The sequence below is a fragment of the Acyrthosiphon pisum genome, chromosome A2, assembly GCF_005508785.2.
Source record: "Acyrthosiphon pisum isolate AL4f chromosome A2, pea_aphid_22Mar2018_4r6ur, whole genome shotgun sequence".
Lineage (NCBI taxonomy): Eukaryota > Metazoa > Arthropoda > Insecta > Hemiptera > Aphididae > Acyrthosiphon > Acyrthosiphon pisum.
The window spans coordinates 69,656,563-69,663,737 of NC_042495.1; positions in this window are offsets into that span (position 1 = coordinate 69,656,563).

A 7,175-nucleotide genomic window follows, 5' to 3' on the forward strand; every position below is an offset into this window, starting at 1 on the left:
TATTATATTATATTATACTACTATAATTAAACACTAAGAAATCGACCTTACGGAACGTAAGGTATTAAACCGATTCATAGGTAACATTTGACAACCGGCTCATGTGTCAGAATCGGAACCGAGTCCTAATCCTCCTAGGACTCGGAATTTGACATTAAAATTTAGAAATAATTGATTACATCTTTTCGACAACAATAACTCTTAAACGACTTAGACCAGAAGACGTCTTCGTGGTGTCGACACCTACAAAATCCGTGAGCCGACCATATCGCTGCGTACAGACCCTACTGCGCCCCTACACATGGTCATAAATTATAATACAGTGAAAACTGTTTAAAGCGGAATCGCACGGGACCAACGAAAAATTCCGGATTATTCAATTCAAATAAATACCAAAGAATATTTTTCAAATTATTGTTTTAAATAATATAATTCATTAAAATTAAACTAAAATATAGGTTTTATAATTCATTAAATTTAAACTAAAATATAGGTTTTTTATTACATATTACATACTAAATTACTAAGGCAATTAAGTATGACGTACATATAAACATTTAGAATTTCCAAAAATGATGAAGAGTTTTTTGTTTTGTCACGGTTGCCGGTTGCTTTTTACTTGCATGGGACTTACAAAATCGTTCTGTTTCCGCGTTATGAAGGTTCCGTTTTATTGAGGTTGAGCGTCTATATAAAACTATAGGAACGTGCCGAGACCATAGAAAAATTCCGTATTGGATAGTTTTCCGTATTATTCAGGGTCCGTTTAGACAGTTTTCACTGTACGTAAATACGTAATATATAATATACTATATATTAGCAGTTAGCACACACATAAGATATAGTTAGGATGATGTCAGCGTTACGACGAGACCCTGGGAGAGAAATAGTTAATACTTAAATGTAATAGTCGAAACATCTGGTATAACCTACGTCATGTGGCAAATGACTACCGCGAAGAACTAGTAGAATATATAATATACCTACTGTGGGAAATCCTCGGGCGTAGTTTTTCCACGATTTTTTTAGGGGGTCTTTTCATTTTTTTTTTTGTAGTAAAATGTAATTTTTGAAAGATTTTACAATCCTTACAGTGTAATCATAACTCATAAATTGTTTTAATAAATTATAATATATATTTTATAATGATAATATTTATATATTGTTAACAATTTATTATTATAATAGTATTCAGATAATTATTATTGAAACATTTTACAGTGCTGTAAACACAAGGTAATCATAAATTAATTGATTGATAATGATAATTATTACCAGTTCTGTATAGAGAACACGAACTAAGGTATAGAACGAACATGTCTTAGTTGGTGATAGAGAATGAAAATTCTATATGATGACGGGTGTGTTTCCGACACGCATCGACGACTACAACTGCAGTTATACATAATATATAAACTTATCTACATTATTTTGTTTTGTTTTAGTAAGTATAAGTACTTACCTAACTTTATTTATTGAATACATTTGAGTAAAAGCATTAGTTTAAAATTATTATAATATTGATGATGCAAGTAATATAAGTAACACAGACGGCAGACCTGTAATATATAATATTTCTATACTTAAATAAATCTACAACCACATGTGACTGGCTGTATGGAATGTGGTGTGATGATTCAATATACATAATACCTATATATACGCACTCATTTTACACAACGCGACACATGCAACACATAAAATACAATATTCAACACCTCTATTATCAGACGTTTAGTAAAAACAACACAATCAATTTTCAGCGGCGTCAGACAACACCGCACAAAATAAAATAAAATCATAAACACATCAATACTTTAATATTATTACATTATTACATATTATTATTATATTACGTATTAATGGTAATCGGAATAAAAATTCCCAGGCAAAAAAAATCTCCGGAAAAAAAATTCCCCGACGAACGACCCAGGAAAAAAAATCCCCAGACTACAATATCACTCACAAGCACATGCAAATGGTTCAACAAATATTTTTAAATGTTAATTAGTATCTATAATTACCACATTATTAATATTTAATTACAAATACGTACCTATACCTATATTATATTATATTATACTATATCATTAAAAAAAATTATATTTAGTGATAATAGAATATTAATTATAATATAAATAAAAATTGTAGTTTAAAATTGAAATTATAATGAATGCATAACGTACCTACCTAATCACGCATCGCCATCACAAATATAGCATATTATAAAATATTTCGAATGATCGTTAATCGATACGTCAAATAATACGGTTAAAAACATAATGTACAAAAATATTATACAAAATATAGGTGGTAATAATAATAATAAATAATAATAATAAAAATAATTATCAAACAATAATTTATTGTATGTAGTCACCTACTCACAATAAAAACATATCATATAAAATTAATATTTTAAATGATCGATACGTCAATAATATAAAATATAGGTAATAATAATAAAATAATGATCAAGCAATAGTTAAAAATAGTTAATTAGTTTAATTAATTACAAATATAGCATAGAAAAATAAACTAGAAAAAATAAAAAGGTACTCACTGCTCACAGTTAATTTTTAGATTGTTTTCTAATATTATGGATTATTGTATTTAAAAAATCTGAAGTATATTATTATATTTTAACACACAATGACATTGTATTTTCAAATACAACTCATAGCAATATAATATAATAAATATGGCACGCCAAAAATGTAATATGGTACATTATTCACAAACTCAGCAAATAAACTCGATGTTGCATGTGATATTTGTGCTTTTTTGTTCATTGTATTTTGTTATTTTAAAGCAGCGACTTAATTTTTATTAGAACTATGTAATGGATCATGATCAAGACCAACAAATATTGGATTTTAAAAATTTAAACTAGTCTTAAGTAAAGTCGGACATCTTAAAGAACTAAATTTAGAACATCATCAACGTATAAAATTGGAGCGCTCTTTTTGAAAATGATAAATAAATCCGATATGTGCAATTTTAGGTTTTTTACCATTAGTTTTAAGAATTTCCAGCGTTTCCATAGCGTTATCATTCTGTACTTGTGTGTCGTGTACTAAATGTGTAGGTACTGAGATCTATAATATGTGGTCCACTGAAAATCGTTGCAATCAGCATTCTATTTTACATTAATTTCATACTCAATTATATCGCCACACTATTAGAAACATCAAAACCTGACGTGTTATGCAGTGGATGTTTTAAGGAATTATGACTGGGCGACATTAAAAAAATAATTTCACGCCGACTATTAAAATCAACATAATATTATGAGCTTATAAAAACTTTTCAGTATTAAATATTATGGAAAACATGACCTATATCTAACAATACGATCAAAACTCACAACACATAAAAAATTACAAATAATTTATGAGTTAGGTAAATTAATACTTATTAATTACAAAAAATGAAATTAATATTGTTAATGACATACAATATATATAATATATTATATTATATGTGTAATTGTGTAATAAACAACACTATAAAAATAGATATAAAAATAAAAATAATATTATTTTTTTAAACTTTTACAAAAAACTTCTGTTACTTTTAACCAACTTAAATAACGAGTTACATTTTTTCCATGTTAGTTAGTAACTTATGTCTTATGAGTTAATTTATTTTATTGACACGTCAAGTTAATTGTATTCCTAAACCACAGATTAAAATATATTACATTTTGTAAAAATGAATTTAAAAAAAGAAAGTAATAATAATCCAAAATATTAAATACTATATTATTAATTAATAAATAATAATTTATAATAATAGTTATAATAATGAATATTCACAGAAATTCACAGAATATTAATAATATAGCACCAATACTATTTTTGCTAGTATTTATAACCAGTGGTAATAACCAATACGTATCATATTATGCAAGTATATATATTATTGTATATTATTATAGTATTATTGTATTTTGTAATATATTATAATTATTGAAAATAGGTTCTGTATTTACTATTTAACTGTCCAAGTATAAAATATTATTTTATTAGATTTTAAATTATATTATTCAAACCTAACAGAAAGTCGTCCTGTCGTCGTAATATCGTATAACGTATTACTTTGAAGGCTTGAACAACAGACCTGTTGTTTAAAGGTTTAAAGTGAAATAATTATTTAGCTAATAGCATGTAGGAACAAGGACTAAAATAAAATCAAAAACAATCAATTTATAGATATTTCCCGGGACGACTGACGACCAGATGAAACACGTCGCATTGTCCCGTGCCGCGTGGAATAATTAATGGCTTTCTTCATTCTTGCATTGTATTATTCTAAGGATAGGTACCTATCCACAGGCTATTACAAACGAAAATTCAAACGAAATGATATACATCAAAAATAAATAACAAAATTAAACATGATAAATAATCAATAAATAAAATTATTAAAGCATTTGTATACGTAGTTTATTTTAAGTTTGATCCTAAAAGTCTCGTACCCAGTATAATATCCTGTGTCCAACATAGCTAATGAAATTGTTAACCACAAGATTTAGCAACAAGGCTTAGGCGAGGTGACAAAAGAACAGGTTTCAATTATGATCAATAAAGTAATAGGAAAGACTCATTTCTAAAAGGGTATAAAGAAAGGCGGACATTAATCATAGAGTATAATTGAATCCAGAATCGTGCGCAAAGCAAAATTAATACGACTTAAGAATCACACAGATTTGCTAACGTGAATTATATACTAGAATAATAATAGAGTATTATATATATAATAAAGCATTATATAGATGTGTGGATATATATTTTATATTATATTCATACGTCACAATAGATTGGGAAAATTTCGCAACACGGGATGGACGTGGGCACTGGGCCGTGAACATTTCCGAGGTGATTGTAAGAGCACATCCGTAAGAGCATCGATACAGCATCGATAAACAGGGGGAGCGTGGTCAGTAGTCAGTACTATAAGAATGCCCCCGAATCAGCCTGTACTCAGACGATTTCTGCCCGAGCACATGCAAGCACCATCCCGCCGCCTCTCAGCATAACAATTGTTAATTTAGACTTAGAATATTTCATTGAAGAATAATTAAAATAAAAAAATACAACTTATACTATTTCAACCAAGTCTATAATTATTGAACACCTGAAAATCCACCTCATACCAATGGTCTGCTAATTTGCCAAAATATAATATACAATATGTTGAAATCGAAGCACCCTTCTGGTAGAAATTTTGTATACAGGATAAATATAAAGTCTACCACTTAACAGAGGAACATAGAAGGTAAATCAAGTAATCAACTCTTCTATCTCAACAATTTTATTATAGGTTTATTAATTGAAGTCTGAACTCTACTGAGAATATATCTACAAGTTTTATATAGGTTTATTGACTGAACTCTGCTGAGACACATAATATCAACATAACCGATTTTTCAATAATAAAACGGGTACGCGGCAGAATAAACGGTATAATATTATACGAGTGATGAGTAAACGAGTACACGACCGCAATGGTCTACGAGCGTTCTATGTTTTGTTATTGATATTGTCGATGAAGTATATAAATAACTGTCACGGTACGTCTGTACCACGGTACCCGATGGTGGTATCTGTAGACAACCACCTACTAATATAGTGAGGTATTAACGAATTTAACGCGGCACGGCCTTGGTGTTATGGATAAATCATAGAAATCAATCGACAATCACAATTAAATATGAAGATAATTCACAAAATGTTATACACTTATACTATTATAACTTATACGATACTGAAATAGTCGGTGTACATACACACTACACAGCATTACACAGTACACACACGCAACGCTACTGGTGTAGATACATCTGAGTAGGTATCATATTAGACGAGCATAATTAGTATTTCCGTGCTATGTAATATGAACACTCCTAAATAATTGTATAAACGTAATATAAAATGTACCTGTACAGTGTACGGTCCGATGGTCGCGTGTCTTATTCAGCAGGAGCACAGGACGCAAATAAATAGAAAATCAGAAATGTAGTTATTCACGTTATTCCCACCCAGCCTTCAATTTATGAAGACGATGACGGTCGACGACTTCCGAAGAAATTGATAACATTATTAAAATTTAAAATTACCTACGTGTACTATTTTTGTATTACATATTTACATCCATATATATTCGTATTTTATATCAATACCTATTCCAGCAAAGCTATAATTGCGTGGATGTGAGTATGTGACATGTTCTACATTCAATAAAATATTATTATTTATTATATAATATGCGATAAGCTACACAAGATTCGAGAGCTTAAAATAGTTTTATTTTCTTTATATATATATGTATATACATAATAATTGATATTGGGATCGGTCGTTATGATAATGTGTTGGTCAGTGGCACGATCACCCACCACTGAGTAGCATTAAAATATCACTGGGGGGGGGGGGACACTAGTGTCACGTACTTTGTATGCTAAAATATGCTCTAATTAAGTACTTTTATTTTGTTTTATACGTGCAATGACATTTCAAATGCAATTTTTTTGGTAACAACTTAACCTATAAGTAGTTACTGTACTATTGTAATACCCAAAACGAGTCATTTGGTCGATGGTTTAGTGTTTAAAAAAGTGATCGAAATGTCATGTGAGCTAATTGTTTTTTGGTTGGAAAACAATTAATGGCCAAATATTTCATTAATATGGTCGAAATGTTGAATGTTTCTTGGTAGAAATCATAGATATGTCTCCTTCTTGTCATGGAAGTCGGCGGCCATTTACAAAGCAGGTAAAGTTTACAAAATAATATTATCATAGTATATATGTATAGATAAATATATATGTATATAAGTAAATTTAAAATAAATGTTAACTATGCCTGCTTTATAGATGGCAGCCGATTTCAACATTGATCACAACTACTGTAGTATAAAGACGGCTATCTAGTTGTACATAATATGTACAACTAGATTATCTATGGTAGAAGTAAAGATAATGATTAGATTTTCGATTTCTTTATCTAGTAGGTATTTTTATCGATGTAGCCCGTATGTACACCACAGTAGCCAAGTAGTAGTAGTAGTACTTATGCTAATATCTATAATAATACTTATACTTATCAATTATTTTAACATTTGATTAATTTTAGATTCTGAGTGAACGATGAATGTATTGATTTTACATGATG